Source organism: Epinephelus moara, chromosome 6, assembly GCF_006386435.1.
Source record: "Epinephelus moara isolate mb chromosome 6, YSFRI_EMoa_1.0, whole genome shotgun sequence".
NCBI classification, from domain to species: domain Eukaryota; kingdom Metazoa; phylum Chordata; class Actinopteri; order Perciformes; family Serranidae; genus Epinephelus; species Epinephelus moara.
Window position 1 is genome coordinate 34293794 of NC_065511.1, and position 21298 is coordinate 34315091.

At 42.5% G+C, this 21298-nt stretch overlaps 1 protein-coding gene across 1 annotated transcript in view; it reads right to left on the reverse strand.

Moving 5' to 3' along the window:
* Positions 1–21298, reverse strand: part of galnt1 (UDP-N-acetyl-alpha-D-galactosamine:polypeptide N-acetylgalactosaminyltransferase 1) — a 76912-nt gene that overhangs the window by 49164 nt on the left and 6450 nt on the right. The window contains exon 2 of the mRNA XM_050046146.1: positions 1839–1951. The gene's annotated coding sequence lies outside the window, so the exon portion shown is untranslated. The remainder of the gene's footprint in view (positions 1–1838; positions 1952–21298) is intronic.

Below are 21298 nucleotides of genomic sequence, written 5' to 3' on the forward strand. Positions count from 1 at the left end.
AATGCAAAGCTTGGCACAGGCGCAAAGTGGAATTAAACACTTCAATCTCCAATCACTCGGGTATTTTCGGCCAAAATCAATATACATTATTGTCACAGCGGGTGTTCCCTTGACAGTTGGAGAGAGTGCAGCTGCCTGGCTATACAGTACCAGCAAACCACAGACACACACTCAGGCGCACAGCACATGTATAAAAATAAATAAATTACTACAAACATAAGGACTCACGAACCACAGCATCAACGCCTCGTGGTCTGTGTGACGCCAGTGTGCTGTAATTACTCTCTTCACGATGCATATCATACAGAGTGGGGGCTTTGGTGACACAGTGGAAGGAAAAAAAAAAAAGAAGCACAATTCAACTTAGACAATTAACATGCCATCACAGACGGTGCTGTTAATTGGTGTTAACACACTCACACACCCTGATCAAATCACCAGTGCTTACAGTCTGAGCTGTCTGACCTGGCAGGTTTGTGAGTCTGGCCTCTGCTGTGTGTCAGCTGCTCACAGCGCTGCTTCTCGTACCGCTACTCATGCCAAGCAGACAGGATTTACAAGGCTCACAGCAGGGCTTCCCTACCTACTAACCACTTCAACAGTCTACCTGGATTTTCTGAACATAAAAATGTGAAAAATGTGGAAGACATTATGCTGTGCTCTTATTCTCCAGACAGGAATTTGTTCAATGCAATGTGCAGTGTTTTGTGGCTGTTCAAATCTTTTTACAGCAGCATGAGCAAGTTGAATGTTCCTCAATCTCAATGCAGAATCTGGGAATCACAAATAATGTCATTTTTATAAATAACTGCTCTTTCTGAATCCTGAAAGTCCCGATGAAACGACATTTTAAGAGCATTTACATTCACGTATTTTTGAGGGAGCCAGCATGGGCAGACAGCAGGGGTGGAGGAAAAATGAATACAGCAAAGTATCGCAATATTTTGCATGGCAATATTGTGACTTATTAATTCTGCAAATATAAATAAACGTTTTGGTTGCCTTCTAGAATAATAAAAACAACTGCTTTTTCAATCCATTAAATACATTTTGCTGCAATAAAAATGAAGTGAAATGAACAGACTGCAAAGACAAACTTTTCTTCTGGGGACATAATTTGTAGTTAAATAAAGGTAATAAATTGCAATATAATTAACGTTAATTTATAGTAAATCTAGTTAGTGTACTAATTAACTTCTTTCATCAGTGGTTCCCACCTGGTAGGTCGTGGGTCCATTCTGAATGGACCCATGCGAACTTGTCAACTTTGTAAAAAACACACTTTATTTTTGAAGTAAAGTAAATTTTCTGCACAGAGCTTTCATTTTGAAGTGCCACCCCTGTTGTAGAGTAAGTGACTAAGGGACAGACACTTTACAGAGACAGCAAACTGGCTCAATGACATGGCCAAACAAAATAGGTACGAAACACTTAGTGTCACCACTGACCATTTAGATTTGACAGATATGCTGCTCGTAAAGGGAGCTGATAGGAACAGCAGTGAGGATTCTGCTCAAAAAAGTAATCCCCGGTATATTAATGCACATAGTCTATAGGATTCAGAGACAGTGATAGAGAAACAAAAGCTTCAACACATAAGAAGTAGATTGAGGTGGTGCAAGGAGCCGCAGCAGCAAGTGTTGCTGGCATCGGTATCTCAACAGAATATATTTGACTCTTGAATAATAAACCTCTAAAATACCTGTTGTCTTTTCACTTTATTGTCTTCCCTTTATGTATTTATTTTGGTATCTTAGTCCTTGGTGCGTGCAAAAAATGCATTGTGAAGTTTGGCTGAACTGATCTAATGCTGCGTTTCATCAATCATATGCTCATACCTGTTCAACTGACTACAGGGGTCTCTGGTCAGATGTGCAGGGTGCTCCACCAGCAGAGGGGGCGGAGCGTCAGAGATCCCACTTCCTCCTTCGCTTGTCACTCAAACATGCTCCTTGAACAAGAGAGAAACAGACAGAATAAACACATTGTTTCGCAGCACATTCATAGAGCAGCGTGCATGCTTAGTAGTTGAGCAAAGATTTGAAAGGCTTGTGTGATCTTGAAACTGACAGTCTAAGTCAGGAAATAATCTTAAGGACCTTTGTCTTCCTTTTCATTTATCTCCATAACATTCCAGTTACAGTACGTGGATCTGGGACTGCGGTCAAACGGCTTGGAAAACAGAGCGAGAGTGTTCCCACTGCACCAGAACCACAGAGCAACCACAGGAAGACCCAACATTGGCTGTCACTCAACGGCCTCAAACATACTTCCTGGCTGTCCACGCACAATAATAACACCCATCTCTCTCATATCATCACACGATCGGAGTCACAGTGTCACAAGGCATGTTTCCAGTTACACCAACACTTCCCGCTGTGAGTGGAAATGCATCATCTCGCAGTCAAACCCGCCTGAATAGTGAGCTCTGGAAAGTTGTCAATCATTTACAAATCGTCCGCCTGGCTCTGTATCTCTTTGTACTGTGTTATAAATTCATCATTCTTCCTCCTTCCACACCCACCCAAAGGTCAGACATACATATCCAGAGACTCTCTGCCAGCCATGGAGCAGGATAAAAATGAGAGGAAGGGCGAAGACAGAGGGATGAGGGGGTAGAGGGATATTAGGATGGACAACTGACGGATTCTCAGAACTGCTCATTTCACTGGATTAATCTGCTATTTTTATAAAATCCGCAGAGAACGAAGATGAGAGTGAATATGACTCAGTGTGGGCGTACGTGTATATGTGTGTGTGTGTGTGTGTGTGTGTGTCCTTCAATCTGGTCCTTGGCCTACTTTAAAGCCAAGTCATCATTCTGGTCTACTGGGACTTCATATTGCCATCCTGTGTATATGTGTGTGTATTAAGAGTTTGTATTACAAGAACAGCCATACCATAAATCTCTTCCTGCCAGCCCACACGCTCCTGCGTTAGTGAGTGTGAGGAGGCTGTACTGCAGTGCAGGTATGCTTCAGTATGTGAGGGGTCCTGGCCACCTAAGGTGTCTGTCTGTCTCCTCCTGGGTGAGTCATCATTCCTCCTCTCCTCCCTACTTTTTCTCCCCCTCTTTCTCTCCCTCCATCACAAGTCACAAACTTTCTCTTCCCATCCCTCTTTTCGTCTGCCTTCATCTCACACACACCACCACAAAGTTTGAGTGGAATGTAATCCATCTGCAAATTGGAAGCAGGACAAGCAAGAGCTTCTATAAATACTCATCAGATTCCCCTGACAATCACAAAATAAACCTACAGAACCACACACAACACTGTAGCACAAATAGCAACCCATCTCTGTCGCTGTCTGCAGAGCAAACCTCTTTGTCTCCTCACGCTGCTTTCTGCCCGTCTCGTACTGTAGTCGTTGCATTCGTTGAGGATGCAGACGACCAAGAGAGCAACCACAGAGAGCGAGAGAGACAGACATGAAAATACACTGACACAGACAATGAGGAAGTAAACCTTGCACAACATGATTTGGCAATACTGTACTCAATTACTGTCATGTGAACAAAACAAATTTTAATTAGAAAATCTGAATGAGAGAGACGTCTGTGTGATTTATCAGGCTGATCTCCAGCAGTGCAGTAAGGCTGGGAGGTCTTCCAACATTTACTGTAATAACTGATCCCTTATTAAATGTAAAACCTGACCTCAGTCCTTTAAAATAGGGATGCACTGAGTTATCGGCCAAACTTCTGTACTGGCCGATATTCACCTTGTCTACTGCCATCAGACAATCATCAAATAAGGGCCCTGACACACCAAGCCGATGGTCAGCCCTTGGTCAATGTCGGGCTATTGCGGAGCATCTGTCGCCCTAGTTTTCACAGTGTGTCCTGCACTGTTGGTGCCAGTTGGTCCTTGTTGACGTTTTTTTTTTTTTTTTTGGCAGATTCAGCATGTTGAATCAACGATGAGACAGCAGAGCCCATTGGTGAAAGAACTCACTTTGATTGGCAGTTCTACTCAGTGCACAAGAGGAGAAACAATAGTGAGGAAAGTAAGCAAACGGCTAAAGTCAAGAGGTCGTGAGATCATAAAAAAAATGTTAAAATTTGTAAGATTTTTTTTTCCTGTTTGTGTTCTTGTTTGCACAGTAAACATCCTTTGTTGTTTCAAATATCAAGTTGTGCTGTTAACCCTCTGAAACCTGGAGCGACATCACTTTTCTCATGCTGCTTTCAGACATCTTTCAGTATTTAAACCTTTGAACCCCGGGTAAAAAGGTGTGATTTCTTTCAAAACATGGGGGGAAAAAAGGCAATGAGCCACTTGGTAGGAAATGTCCCACAAACTGCAAATAAATAAAATATTTTGAAAACTAGGGAAAAAATATTTATAATCATTATCTTTATTATTGCATTTTAAAATTATGTTACAAAATTATTAGAATTTTTTTTTTTTTTACTAATTTTCTTGTTTTTCATTTTCCCTTTTTACTAATTTCTTGCCAGTTTTGGGGGTTATTTCTTCTTTCGTTGTTCATTGCCTTTTTCCAAAATCAAGCCAATTTGCTCAGGTTTCAAAGGGTTAATGTGCTAACTGGCTAACTAGCGTCTTGAATCCGTCGTCCAGTTTCCCTTTATTAATGACAAATAGATGAAGAGGTGTTTGTGAGGTATTTTCTCTCACGCAGGCGCAGAATGTACATGCTAGTTTTCCGTTGGCTGTAGTCTTTGTGGTGTGTTCAGGTGCAACTTTCTGGACGAGACAAAGGCCACATGAGGCAACAGCCTTCACCATAGTTCTTAAATGTTAGTTTGGTGTGTCTGAGCCTTAGGATGACATTCACTGATAGAAGTGGCTGATGTTTATCTCTGGTCTCACATCAATTTTGCATAGGCTAAAAGGCAGGGCTCGAGACTAACGAGCCCAGAACACCTTTGAGGACGCCATAAACTTCGCTATCACAGCCCTACTTTTACGCTGATAATGCAATATTATGTGAGCAACAAATCCATGATGACAGCGGTACAAAAAGAACTAGTTAACGTCAGCGTTAACAGCTAAGTGACACTAAGTTACACTATGATGCATTCAAACTCTACTTGGTAAAAAGGAGTAGTAGGCAAAGGTTAATCATAACATTCTCGTGATGTGTTCAAACGTTATCTTGTAAAAATTTTAGCTTTGACAAGAAACTTAGAGAGGAAATTATGAAATATTATATACAATAAAAAAGCTTTTTAAGCAGCTTTTTATGCTTTTCATGTGAGAGATGGTTATATTTAAAGTTGTTTCACAAATTTGTATGATTGAATTTGTGCTCATTAAAAGACAGTGTAATGAAGGGCTGAGTGACAATTTGGTTATTTTATACTGATGATTTGTTTCCCTGGCTCAAAAGGGGGAATAAACTACAACGAAAACAAAACATACAACAACATAAAAACGTCAGTATCAATCCGCACACAATTTCACCATTGGTACATCTCTAATTTAAGAACAGTAATTGTAATGGATTCTGCTGCTATAACCTGATTTCAAACCACAGAAATAATATGACATTTATTTCTATGTTTCAAACACAGACACACAAACACACACACATACTGACATGCTGGCTTCCAACACAAAGTCGCACACACCTAGTACACCTCGTGCATCAAGATGTCACGCCTCAGTGGTTCGGCTAACAGATGGACACTTAGTCAGATGTGTAATGCAGAGCAAGTAAGCAGAGATGGACCTGTCCAAACAGCGAGCTGTGCCAGTGGAACATGACATTATTTAGGCCAACACTGCACTGACACAAGCGTCCAGAGAGCAGATAGAAATATATGCTGCCTGTCCACTTGGATGCAGGTTAAAGAGGACAGGTGCTGTTGTGAGGCCCAGCTTCTCTCCAACTCCTATTATAAAAACAACAGAATCTGTCCTAAGACGTGATCATCATTTTTACTATCACAGCTGTCTCTTTAGTCCCGAAACACCCACCCTCTGTAGGAATACAACGATACAATCTGTCTGACTCAGTGCCAATACTGACCTTATTAAGCAGATCAAGTATCGACTAGACGAGAGCAATCCACATTCATTTGCTGCAGTGAGCTAATTTTTATGTGTTAAATCCTGAAGTCAGGATACAGTAAAATGTTGATGTTGATACACGATGGTTCCCAAACCTCATAAAAGAAGCTGCACAAAAAAGAATAATAGTGTATGAATGTCTACACTTACAGTTCAACACAACTTTTTTTTTAATTAACATTTACATTTGGAAAAGAGACCACTTGACTGTACTCTGTTTTGGCAGATCTCAGAATCAGTGTTGGAGGAAAAATCAGTACACCCAAAAATGCCTCCTTTTCCCCCCGACTTTCTTTTTGTTCCAGCTGTGACCAGCTTAGAACCAATGCAGGGAATGCAGCATGGCAGCCAAAAAGCTGGAGCCTCATCATCCCACCCCTTCTCTTGCCTCTATCTCTGTCCTACCGAACACTCCCTGTTATTAATCCACAAAGTCTGCCTTTTCTCCCATGCAGGCTTCTTTCCATTCAGTCTGGGTCAATGTAATTCCTGTCGTAAATCCAAAAGACCAGTGACTGAGGCAGACTTAGCAGAGGTGAGGAGGAGCTCATGGGTAGACTGATAACATCTCTGCTAGCAAGCACAAGTTCTCATTCAGCGGGCAAAGAAATTACTCAACACACACATCATGTGGTTTGTGCACGTCTGCACCCACATAACACCCTGCAAGCTAAAGTTGGCATGCTAAAGCTCGAGGCCTCTGAGGCTTCAAAGCTGGACTGGAGCCAAACAAGGTTGAGGAGCTCTCAAACGACCTTTGTTCTGGACAATTTAGAGGGTAGTGTGGGCTGAGCTAAAACTAACAGGCAGTCAAATCAGTCCTTCGCAATTCCCCAAGCTCAGCGTGAACACACTGTGACCAACCAGCCATGGTGAAGCATTAAACTTAACTGTTCCGCTGTCTCTTTAAAGACTGTCGAAGAAAGACACAGAGGAGAGAGGAGAGACTGAGGAAGACAGGAAGAAAGATTTCTTAAGGCGGTGTGATAGCTTGCTATGAGCATAAATCGTGTGTGCGTGTTTGTGTGTGTGTTTGGTTCCCAGCCAGAGTTTCTACATGTGTTATGTGACTCTGTTTGTAGCGTATGTTCTAACAGAGGGAGTCCAAAGATGACATCTTTGGTCTTAGCAACAACAAACAGTGCTGTGGTAATCCTGTGCCAACTGCACCTCCTCCCAACCCTCCCTTCAACCTCCTGCTCTGTCAAACACCTCATGTCTCCAGTGGTGTGGGAAAGGAAGGCCCTGCGGGGCCTGCAGCACCTCGTGCACGCACAAACACCAAATCCATGCTAAATAGGGACAAGAGGAAAGGCAACAAAAGATGACAACAACAGTTTCGCAGGCAACTGTAGCCGTAGCTCAACTTCTGACAGCTTTCCAGGGGAAGCCCAGGGAGGAAAAACAGGAATGCCAGGAATAGAGCGAGGAGAAAATAGGTAAGAAGCAGCTGGTTCAACCTCCCAGGACACGCCACTATGTCACACTTATCCTGGAAGAAACAGCTCACACAACAGCCTGTTTTGCTTTCCATAATAAGGACGTGCTGTGGGAGCTGGGGGCCTGTCATTTTCTAGATATACTGTATGTACTCACAGAGGGACGCAGTGTAGGAAGGGGACGAAAGAGGGACAGAAAAGGACAGATGAAAGGAGAGAGTCACAGCGAGGAGAGGGATCTGCTTCCTGTTTACGAGGAGTAGAGAGCACAAGAAAGAGCACAGCAGGCCGCGAGACCACTGTTAACAGGCATGACAGTAATCACACACACACACACACACACACACACACACACACACACACACACACACACTACCTTCCCTTCTCTGTATCCTGAGTGATTACACAGAGCAGATTTAGCCCCAAACTTTCCCATCTATCTCTTTATGCCTCGGTAACATCTGGAGGCTTGTGATTTGTTCTTGGGTCCATATCTCCCTGCAGTCCCAGCTCTGGCCAGCAGCCGTGTTAACAGGATCAGGCTTAAGTGCGTGCATGCCCCCAGCTGCGTGCTCAAATGCTCCAGGCAACATTCCCAATCCAGGACTGACTTCCTTGCGATTCTACACAGCATGCAATCTCCTCCTCTTCTTGTGTCGTGGCAAAGTGTGGGATTAACACATTCTCAGTACAACAGGAGCCGGGTTTTAGCTGCACACACTGCGACTGCATTAGCACTTAACAAAACGCAGCGTAAGCGCTTTTAATGTCGCACAAATCCAGTGAGCCCAGAGATAGAATGACATGATACATGTGCAGCAGACCCCATAAAATAAAACTGGCGAGCTGAGTGTGCTGAGTCACTGCAAGTGTATATATAATATCTACAGCATCAGCCTTCAGCAAAAGCAAATCTGTTGTTCTTCCACGGGACAGAATTACATTTTTCATCCGACTGTTTGAACAGAGCTGTCCGTCACTGGCAGTCAGCAGCATCATGTAACCTACCTGTCTGCTTGCACGCTGCGTCCTCATTAATCCTGCTATTTAACACTACTGGGCCACTCCGACTGGTTTGATCTATGAGACCGTATGTCAAAAAAATGAACACTTAATAGCCTATTGGCTGCAGCAAAACACACAATCAATCACTGGGCAAAGTTCTAAATATACACATACAACTCCAGACAAACACACACAGACACACACACACATACACAGCCACAAAATCTAACCAAGCTAGTGCTATCAATATTTCATTTAAGCAGCTCTGTCATGAGGTCAATAGCCCCTTCACACACACACTCACAGTCACAGTCACACTACATAACCTCCAATAAGCTTTCATTGTGAGTTCCAAATGTTCAGCAATAACTTTGGCTTAATGACTGCAGGTGAAATCCACTATGAGCCCCAGGCATGACTAATCTGGCCGTCCTCTTTCCAATCTAGCTTTATTAAGAAGTCACACAGATCTGAATCTCTATTGCTACCACTACGTCCCTGTGGACCCTGTTTTAATAAGGCTAGCTACACACACACACACACACACACACTCTCTCCGATATATTTGAATATGTGAACACATCTATCTGAGTCAGTGGTTCTCAAACTGTGGGGCGGGCCCCCTGGGGATGCACAGAGCCCCTGCAAGTGGTGCGTGACGACCAGGGAGGAATGTATGGAGTGAAACAAGTTTAATGTGTATCAAAGTTCCTACAGCTTAAGGCAAGGAAGACTCTTTAAGACTTTTAATGCCACTTGGAATCAAATTTAAAGCCAGTTTTACAATATCCAAAACAGAAAGGACAAAAAAATGAACCGACATTAATCATGCCGGGTTAGGGTTGTTACATAAAACATGACTTCTTCGTCACATGGCGTTTTCTACTCTGCATGTGGGACACCACTACCTCAATTCCCATCCTAAGTTTGAAAAACCTTTTGCATAAAATACACTGCCTCATTCCGGCTTCAGCCATGCCGTACAACTTTCATTGAATTTGCACTTCCCCATATCTTACTACAGTGACCATTTGCTAGCTGAGAGCAGATGCCGCCTGCTGGAAACAAAATAGGAGTGTTGTTGGTTCTGCTATCCTCACACGACATTGATGCAATAGGTATTTGTTAAATTGATCTTTAAAAAATTGTTGCCAATTATTTTAAGATTTTACGACGCAACATCAGAGAAAAATTGAGCATAGCGTTAGTTTGGTTTAATACCAATTTGGGTTTTATTTTCAGATCTCTCTTTTAAATGATCCGCAGGAAACAAAGCAAGCAAGAGTTTACTGATGCTATCATGCTGACTTTTACTGAACTGATACTCAACATAGATATTTTTGTTTTATTTGCTTTCCCAAATATTGTTAATGATTAATCAAAAAAATGTGAGTTGGGGGAGCATGAATTATTTTTGAGTTTGAGAACCACTGATCCAAGCACACAGGAAAAAAAGGCTAGAATTTATTTTTTTAAAAAGCTCTGTTTCAGGGTATATGAAAAGGCATAAATTTAAAGATGGTCAAATCTCAAGTGCTCTGATTTACTGTGTTATTTTTGTGAAAAATGTTTGTACCCAGGCTAGTCCCCCTACAGTAAGTACCGAGGCAGTATCCTGCTGTTGTCTCTCCCCGCAGAGCTGCAGCCACACTGACCCACATCCCAGCCTCTGGCAGATTACACTGCAGCACATACGACACACACAAACACACACACATTCCCAAGATACATGAGCACAGTGCTCTGACATTTGTGGCTCGTAGAAATGCAATTTCTGATGGCTTAGCATACACGCCCACGTGCACACACTCAGAAAAAACAAAGGGTCTGTTGTTCCACAGTCCATCAGGAGTAACTGTTGATATGGCTATCAGTGTGACCAGGCCAGAACAACTCCACTCAAAAAGCCCTCAGACACACAAACACACACACCCACACACATGCAAACAGACACTCAAGAGTAGCGGCCTGGTAGGAGATAAGAGCTAGAGATGGATGGTTGTGTGTATGCAGGCCCAGAGGGGAGTGATGCACCTTGGTCAGGGTCAACCCGGGGCAGATAGCTCACTCTGTCACACAACTTAGAGCACAGAGCTGCCACAGCACGGCTCTGTCCTTTCTGCCCTCCTCTGTCCTCTACATCCAAAACTTGCAGACTGTTCTCTATTTGGGATACACAAACTACTGCAATACTGACTGATCCAAACAATCTTGACAGTACAGTCACACCTTTGACAATGTAGCCACACTTCGATTTCTTCTTTCTGTGGAAACAATTCACACCACTGGATTTGTTTGGGTTCACAGCGCCTAATTGAAGACATCCCTGGATAAAACAAAATCTGCATGAACTCACTCACTGCGAGTCTATTGAACAGGAGCTGTAGTAAAGTGAGATCCAATCCTAACTGACTTATGAGGCAGTGACGTGAGCTAAAATACTACTGACTTTGTTTTGGTCCTTATCACTGTTATATGACACACCTTCAATTGTTAATAGGTTTCATCTCACCCTCAAGTTTTCTCTTGTTAAAAGGCAAAATTAACTCATCAGTTCAATCATTTCAAATCCATTGCTTTACACCATGAAATGTCTTTATTTAAAAAAAATACTTAATTAATAATTACAGTGCCGGTTGGACATCTGAACTTCTTTATCCTTGGCAGCACAAAAAGTTCTTGACTGTGTTTTGAGTGAAGTGACAACAATAAATTTCCAAAATGGACGCAGTGATTGTGAAACTCTGGGCCAACACCATACTTTTTTACTATTGTTTATCTTGTTTTTGTTGTTATTTGTTACCCCAGGGAAACAAGGGAAACAAACTATTATAAATACATTTAATTCACTTTAAGGAAATGGCCACTTTAGAATGAAAATACAGACAGTACTTACTGACCATCATGCCGACAAGTCCAGTGTAGTTTTTAATCCACAAAACTCGTTCGAGGTATCGGAGGACAACAGCTAGCCGGAATAACAGCTACACTTGAAGCATCGTTTCTCACCGTGGTCAGTTAGCCTGCCCTGCAGGCGTGCTGTGTTTACATGGCAACTCGCACGAGACTCAAGAACTAGCACCACCACTAGCCAAGTCAATTTTGCATGCCGTGGCTTCAGGGCACTTGGATTACGACGGACGAGCCGCTCTGACGTTTCTGAAATGCATTCGCGGAGTTTTATTACATTTTCAAAATGTGGGTTCCATGCACTTCAAGTGTAGCTGTTATTCCAGCTAGCTGTTATCCCTCCGATACCCCGAACGAGTTTTGTGGATTAAAAAACTAGACTGGACTTCTTGTCGGCATGAGGGTGAGTAAGTACTGTCTGTATTTTCATTCTAAAGTGGCCATTTCCTTTAACAGACCATAATTCAACCACCCAAAATTCAACCATACAAATATATGACAACTTTTAAACTTCTTTCAACGTTAAAATGTACCTTCCCCCAATACTCATGTTTACTGAATAGAGCTTGAACCTATCATGTAATTCAATACAAATCCTGTTAGCTGTAAGCTGGATTTGTTGTTCACAATTTTGCATTATCAGGAAAAGATAAGATGCGTCCCCTAATGCATTGATAGATTACTGCATCCTTTCATCCCAAAGTCATCCTATGGAAGATCACTGTTTGTCCCAAACATGGTTTCTATTGCCACCAGGAAAATGGGAAGATAGGACACAGTTAGTCAGGAGCTCTGCTTCTCAGGCTGTGAAAAAAATTATGTGACACAACAGAAAAACATCGGCCACTACCATCAATGAATGTCATTTTATTTGCTGATAGGCGGATGACAGTCAATGAGGCAAATATCGAGCTATACAGATGTTCAGCTGATAAATCCCTGCATCCCTACATGTCATGTTTAAGCATGTTTGTTCCCCTGCCACAGCCAAAAGCAAGTAGGACATACTCTAATTTTTGCCATCAGAAATGAATGAATCAAACCGATAATTACTTTGGTGCAGTTTTTTGTGCTAAAAGTAGCATTGCTACGACAAAACACTTAGGGTTTCTATTCATATTATATATACACTGAACAAAAATATAAAAGCAACACTTTTGTTTTTGCTCCCATTTTTCAAAGATCTAAAACTTTTTCTACAAACACAAAAGACCATTTCCCTCAAATATTGTTCACGAATCTGTCTAAATCGTGTTATTGAGTACTTCTCCTTTGCCGAGATAATCCATCCCACCTCACAGGTGTGGCATATCAAGATGCTGATTAGACAGCATGAACATTGCACAGGTGTGCTTTAGGCTGGCCACAATAAAAGGCCACTCTAAAATGTTCAGTTTTGCTTTATTGGGGGGGTCAGAAAACCAGTCAGTATCTGGTGTGACCACCATTTGCCTCACGCAGTGCAACACATCTCCTTCGCATAGAGTTGATCAGGTTGTTGATTGTGGCCTGTGGAATGTTGGTCCACTCCTCTTCAATGGCTGTGCGAAGTTGCTGGATATTGGCAGGAACTGGAACACGCTGTCGTATACGCCGATCCAGAGCATCCCAAACATGCTCAATGGGTGACATGTCCGGTGAGTATGCTGGCCATGCAAGAACTGGGATGTTTTCAGCTTCCAGGAATTGTGTACAGATCCTTGCAACATGGGGCCGTGCATTATCATGCTGCAACATGAGGTGATGGTCGTGGATGAATGGCACAACAATGGGCCTCAGGATCTCGTCACGGTATCTCTGTGCATTCAAAATGCCATCAATAAAATGCACCTGTGTTCGTTGTCCATAACATACGCCTGCCCATACCATAACCCCACCGCCACCATGGGCCACTCGATCCACAACGTTGACATCAGCAAACCGCTCACCCACACGACGCCACACACGCTGTCTGCCATCTGCCCTGAACAGTGAAAACCGGGATTCATCCGTGAAGAGAACACCTCTCCAACGTGCCAGACGCCATCGAATGTGAGCATTTGCCCACTCAAGTCGGTTACGACGACGAACTGCAGTCAGGTCGAGACCCCGATGAGGACGACGAGCATGCAGATGAGCTTCCCTGAGACGGTTTCTGACAGTTTGTGCAGAAATTCTTTGGTTATGCAAACCGATTGTTGCAGCAGCTGTCCGGGTGGCTGGTCTCAGACAATCTTGGAGGTGAACATGCTGGATGTGGAGGTCCTGGACTGGTGTGGTTACACGTGGTCTGCGGTTGTGAGGCCGGTTGGATGTACTGCCAAATTGTCTGAAACGCCTTTGGAGATGGCTTATGGTAGAGAAATGAACATTCAATTCACGGGCAACAGCTCTGGTACACATTCCTGCAGTCAGCATGCCAATTGCACGCTCCCTCAAAACTTGCGACATTTGTGGCATTGTGCTGTGTGATAAAACTGAACATTTCAGAGTGGCCTTTTATTGTGGCCAGCCTAAGGCACACCTGTGCAATGTTCATGCTGTCTAATCAGCATCTTGATATGCCACACCTGTGAGGTGGAATGGATTATCTCGGCAAAGGAGAAGTACTCACTAACACAGATTTAGACAGATTTGTGAACAATGTTTGAGGGAAATGGTCTTTTCTGTTTGTAGAAAAAGTTTTAGATCTTTGAGTCCAGCTCATGAAAAATGGGAGCAAAAACAAAAGTGTTGCGTTCATATTTTTGTTCAGTGTATTTTTTAACATTCAATAATGTAATCTATCCTCTATGACGCTACATGTAGTGTTATACTGTAATATCAATATAAAGTCATGACAGTAAATTTGTTGGAAGATCAGCTGAGAGACAAAATATCCACAGTTCTAGGTCTCTTTTTGGCTAATCCAGCTAATCCAGTACCTGATAAATGAAAGTACTTCATCGTACTGACTCATAAATCAAAAAAAAAAAATCCAATTATGCCATAAACCAGTCGGGCTCAGTGATATGCAACGCTGCACACAATGGCCTTAAACACCCAGTTATATTAAAAGGGATGGATACCAGAATATTAACGGCATGGCAACATCTCTGATGGCAGACACATTTTTATCACCTCATGGTACATACTGTGTGCACTTGATGGTCATCCACCTGTCATCTGTCATCCGTAGGCGTTGTGTTGTGTAACTCTCAACGTCCTTTCACCTCTTTCCATAACGGGTATGTTTTATACATCAGTGGATCAGTCAGTCAGGGACTAGCTATATAACAACTGACTTCTTTAACTGTGTATTACTTTAAGGAGTAAAGGTTTCCATGTGAAAGCACTACGAACAAAGACCAATTAGGGACTGTCATCCAGGTACAAACAGGGTTCTCTTCTTTAGGATGAAAGCAGTGAGAAAGTAGTGGTAAATCTCTATAAATCCTTTCTGGGCTTTTTTGGTTTAGCAGCTCTGTAGATACGGCGGCTCAGTGACTCTGTTTGGCAGTGTTGCCTAACATCAGTAAGGTCCTGGGTTTGAACCCTACTACTACTTCACAACTAGGGCTGACTGGTTGTGACAGGCATGCTGCAGTAGGTAGTCTTCCTGCCACTGTCCTTGATCAAGGCACTGGCTTCAGACGTGGAGTTTATCCCCTGTGCACTGCCTGCTGCTTCTCAATAGTAAGGCTGGTTCAAATGCTAATATCCCCAACAGAGATCAATAAAGTGAAACTTAGCTAGGCCATTAGACACACACAAAATACCCTTCCAGCATAAAGTACAATTCTTTTTCCGATTTAGGTCATGTCTACATGTATATGGATATTTTTGAAAACTCATATTTTCCTCTACATTTTGGCCTCTCATCCAAACACAAACAGAACTTTAGGTCACTAAAATGGAGATCCTGTGAAACACCTTCTGGAGTGCACATTATATCAAACTCTGGTTGCAGTTTACCTGTGTGGACGTGTAAAAGGGATTGTTTGGAAAACGATGACGTGACCTTCTCAAATCACGCATGTCCATTGTTGCCTTGAGTCTTGCTAAAGTTTTGTAAGCACTGCTTGGTCTAACGACTACTTTACAGTTAAACTTTGTACTGCTGCACCACTTTATAAATAAACGGAGGCCTGCTGCACCCAGTGTTTTTGCTCCACCTCAGCATCTGCGGTTTAGGGTGCTTTCACACCTGCCCTGTTTGTTCGGTTCAATCGAACTCAATTTTGTTTTCCCCCTAAGTGCAGTTTGTTTGGGCAGGTGTGAACACAGCTGGGGTTCGCACCAAAACAACCGGACCAAGATCTTCTTGAAGAGGTGGTCTCGGTCTGAAACGAACTCTGGTGGAGTTTATTTGTGGTGAGAACGTGTTCTGACCTTGATCCGAACCAACTGCAGTCACGACACATTGGTTGGGTTAAACATGAGCATGTTACATGGTTTGCCTAAAATGAACAATGACAGCAATATAGTCCACGATGACCAGCGCTAAAATCAACCTGCATAGTTGTCCCTCTATTGTGACATTAGAAAGTGTCACATTGATCTTGCAAGTGTACTCTTCTTCAACGTTTTGTTTACTTCCTGGATTCTTCCGCATGGAAATTCTGACCAATCGAGAGCAGCTTTGTGCGGCAAGCATTTAATCTGGTCCGCTTGTAAATGCTGCCGTGAGAACAGGAACCAAATCTGGGCAATTATTAATTACCAACTTTGCAACAAAATTAGTTCCTGATTCAGACCGAAGCAAGACAACTCTAGGTCTGAAAGCACCCTTAAAGTCTGCCAAAAACGACAGTTTTGGATCAGGCCTGATCAGACCAGCAGATGGTGGGACACCTTCCAGAGTGGGAATGTTGTTGATGACGAATGGAAGGAAAACTTTCACATGTGCACAGCATCACTCGTGTGTTAAAGTGAGCTCCTTCATCCTAAAATTGAACTGGAATCAGCGGTGATGAGATCTCTAGTAGATGTTTTGAAAAATATAATGTCAGCCCGCACTACAACTACCTTTGACAGCTAAGGCTCAGGCCACACTGCCCACTCGAGCAGTGCTGCTCAGGTGTGGTTTGGCTGCTGCCTGCCTGTATGATGTGTGTGGTTTTCAACAAAATAGGCAGTGAAAATGGTCTTTCAATAATCATACTGACATCGTTCCTTCTTTCACTACAGTTTCAAAGTTTATATATGAATTTTGAACCCAACACGTCCTGTTTCCATTTCAAAATAAAAGCCCTTCAGAATCCCTTCATTTGTTATTAAAAAGGTTTTTACTGTGAAATTCTGCAGGGGTCACTGTGTTGACAATGCAGTGGCTTGCACAGTATCAGCTTTTAATTGTGGAAATACAGTTCTTGTAGCAGCAGGCAGCTCTGCAGCAGCACCACTGTCTGTGTGAACACTGCACATATGGAGTCATTTTAGTGTTCTAGTGTGGACGGAGATAGAGAGAGTTTATAAAACAAAGGTTGTGTGGACAGAACAATTTTTCAAAACAGAGGAGGAAAAAAAATGTTTTCAAAAATATCTGTATGTGTGTGTAGACAGAGCCTTAAATTCCCCCGACAATCAAGTCTTAGAAAACAAACAGGCTTACGTGCTGGATGGAGCAGCCAACACACACTCAGAAACAAACAGTGTCAAACACATTAAAAAGGCACATAAACAATGATTCCAGGCCGGAGTGAGGAGAGACATTTGTGCTTAAGTGTGTGACACACAACTGTTTCTCCATGAGTCAGCAGAAATTGGACATATTCCACTTCCTCCTATGGCGGGCTTGAGGGGGGGGATGGGCAAGGAGCAGGCTTGTCGCCATGGAAACTATGTCTTTTCCTGTCGGGTCATATCTCAGAGTGAAACAGATGCTGTGAGCAACATACGGACGCATGAACAGCACACTCTTACAAAGAAGGGAATTGTTGGAGCTAAGCTGAACGCAGTGTATAGGGTTACTCCATGCTACAAGGCTGAGCTGTTGCAGTTCTTATTATTTCACTCTGTTCAGGCGTTCAAGGTGCCTCTTAAAGCTTCACTCCGTCCGAGCACAGGATCTGTTTATAAAGTCAAAGCCAACTGCACTTGCAACAACAAGTCAATTGCAATTGCAGATCCAATTGGATTTCGCTCAAGCTAAGACATTTGTATTGACATGTCCAGGTGGAAAAGGAACGTGGGAAAACGTTTGGACAATTATCCTGACGACACAAATGAAAGCAGGGTTCAACAGCGACATGCATGTCCTGTGTACACACTGAAATCTGTTTTGCCTTTCCTAACAAAAGATTCTCCTGCATTCTACTCTCTCTCATAATATTCATGTGCCAAAAACTGACTCTCATCTAACATGGTTCCCAGCCAGAATATTCCAGCTGCCTCTCATCCTTTTGATTTGTGTACTTATAACTGATGCACACCACTGGGATCAGCAGTTCCTTGATGATCACCGATTGAGTTTTGTTCTTAAAACTTGTTCGCCACTTGGGGTGGGGGGGAGCTGTGAACACAACACTGACATATTAACTTTTAAATTACTATGGCAACCTTGTGAGCAAACAGTTTCCAATTTACACATCCAGTAGATATCGAGTAAACATTAGCATTCATTAGAAGTTTCTGGCCACCTGGTGAATATAATGCTACATTCACGTGTTTCTCTCCCCTTTCCCAGGTTGGGAAGTCGTTTTTCCAACTTCAGTGTGTTCATGAGTTTTTAAGTCGTAATGTGTCGGTTGTATTTTATTGCTAAGAGCATTTAACATCCCAGTGAAAATTCATGTTGTTATCCAAGTACGGTGAAACAGTCTGAAGCTTTATATGACAAAGGAATTTTGTCCCAGACTTGTTGCGCAACCAGTGCATGGCTAATAAATAACTTTTCTAACTTATCTAGGTCATTCCACGTGGACAACAACTACCAGTGACAAGCTAACACCATAATACAAATTACATGTGCACAAAAATGATATGCAATACGTGCATTATTCAAAAGTTCCTAACATTAACCAAAAGTTTACTTTCATCTGCCACCTTTCTGCACAATACGACATCAACTCAGCAAGTCGTGTACCTAACTTTTTGCCGAGTTGTTATGGCTTGAGAGGCCATGTGAACATTCCCAATGGGTCATTAAAATTCCTGCTATTCTATCACCACTAAATGCAGGTAAGTCCAATATTCATATTCCTTTTAGTCAGCTGCTAATTTTTCTGTTGTTTGGTGCTGGGCAGGTCGTGTAAAGTCAGATTTTAGAGCTGTTTTGAGAATGATGAATGACCCAAACTAGAATTACTGCCTAGCTGTTGTATGCCTATGCGAACCAGTCAAGTTGCAGTATCAGCTTACATCCATGTCTGTGAAAACATGGATGCATCACACACATCTTCCCTCGGAAGTACAGCAGATCTACAATTAGCATAGTTTATGCTAATTTTAAGAATAGAGTCACCAATTCAGTATCTGACCAAATGCCTCCCCTTCTGTTCCCGACTTGTGACGTTGAGTAATGGCCAGAAAAGCATTTTTACAGAACATTGTGATGTCACAGTGAAGGTGACCTTTGACCTTTTGGATATATACTGTCATCATTTCATCCAATTAGACATTTGTGTGAATTTTTGTCATAATTTGCACATGAATTCTTGTGTTATGGCCAGAAATGTGTTTTTGAGGTCACAGTGACCTTGATCTTTGACTTTTGACCACCACATTCTAACCACTTCATCATTGAGTATAAGTGGACATTAGTGGCAAATTTGAAAGAATTCCCTCAAAGTGTTCCTGAGATGCTGCGTTCACAAGAATGGGACAGATGCAAGGTCACATTGACCTTGACCTTTGACCACCAAAATCTAACCAGTTCATCCTTGAGTCTTAGTGGACTTTAGTGCCAAATTTGAAAAAAAATCCCTCATGGTGTTCTTGAGATGTTCACAAGAATTAGACAGATGAGGTCAGGATGACCTTGACCTTTGAACTATGCCCACCAAAATGTAATCAGTTCATTGCTGACTCCAAGTGGACGTTTGTGCCAAAGACATTCTCATAAGGCAGTCTTACGATATCACATTTTAGAGAATGGGCACATACAGACAGGTGGATGGACAACCCAAAAACATAACGCCTGCGGTCACGACTGTAGCCGCCGTGGAGTCATAAAAACAGTTGCATCCCATAAAAGGGAAGTGATAAAGATCTGTAGAGCTTTTCATTCATTCATTCATTCATTCATTCAAACCTTTATTTAAGACTGGGGATATCAATTGAGGGAAACCCTCATTTTCAATGATACCAGGCATTAACAAAGACATTAAAAACAATCAATAAGCAAACAAAGAACCATCATGCATGTCAATTAAAACAGAAATCATACAAAACAACAGACAACAATAGCAATAAATAATTGCTAAAAATAGAAACACAGGATGATAAACATGTTGTGGTGTAGATGTATAGTTAAAAGCATTTACACTCAATTAAAACAAGATCAGATCACATCAGCCAAAGGGAAGTGCAGAGCTGATAATCCTCTGTGGGTTCATCACTGAGAGCAAACCATTTCACCTTACACTCACCTTTGAACACTGATACAAAAAGCCAAGGCTGGAAAATAGCAACAGCCACCAGCCAAATGCTGGCAAAATATGCAAGTGGCTGCTAGATTTGATTCACTCACCAGCCAAAAGACACAATAGTAATCTATTGCCTGGGTGGTAGATTTTGGAATCCACCAGCCACAGTGGTAGGTAGACAACAAACTTAATTTCCAACCCTGCAAAAAGCTCCAACATAAAATACCCTGCAAATGACACAACTTTGCCTGATGTGTGTTAATCACTCTAAATGCCTGTAAGTTTCTACCCTGCTCTCAAAGACAACAAGAAACATGTTACTGGTGAGGAACTGCTTATCAATTAACTGGAATGTGGATGACTTGCAAGTTGAGACTCGCTTCCTCAAAATATTTATGTATTCAAATCCACAATCGTGTCTCACAGACTTGAGTTCTTCCCAGAAAGCTATTTCTTGTGAATGACCGCACAGTCAACACTGTGGAGGAAGAGGCCGTGTAAATAATAAACAGAGCAGTATTTGCTGCTGACCACTAGAAACCCTGCCCATTTTCACACCTAAGCACATCTGGCCAGCGGCAGCAGAAAGTGGGTAGAGACTATGCCCAGAAGAAAAGTGCTTTTTGACGTCACCCAAACGTCCGAGAATGACTTCGTTTGGAGCAGCAGCATTTATTTGTACTGGATGGAAGTGAAGTGTGATCTCTGCCATATTGTGCAATAATTCAGTCTTGTGTTGCGCCTATATTTCTGTCCACTTATTACCTCATGAGGTCATCTCAATTCAACAATGCAGGGATGTAGAAAACAGAAATAGATCATTAATTCCTTGTCAGAGGAGAACCGATGCCGAGACCAAGAGACTGCAGCTAGGAGATGAAATAAACCTCAACTGAATACTGGGCCAAATCCTATTTCCTTATCATTAAGCCAGCATAAACAGTGTGTCCATCCAGCTGAGACACACTGAGTGTGACAGGCTCTGAATCATCTGTAGAGACCCTATATGCAGTCTAAACATACTGCACCATAGCTTAGGCTGGCTGCTCTTTTCGCCTTCGCGGCTATACAGCATTTCAGTTTCCAGCAAAGCAGTTAACAAGGAGTCAAAGTACAGTGAGCAAGGTGGGGGCCTGTCATCTCAGTGAATGACAGACCAGCAAAGATCACACTCTGTGTCTGTGCCTAAACACACACACACACCAACAAACAATGCATACACCTACACTGAACACACATGCACACGGCTGAGGTTCATGTGTTTGTGTTGGCCCTTGGTTGGTTCCAGCCTGAGAGGGAGCAGGGAGCTGGCAAGACTCCCTGGTGGCACTGGCTGACCCACTTCTGTGCAACTCTATCC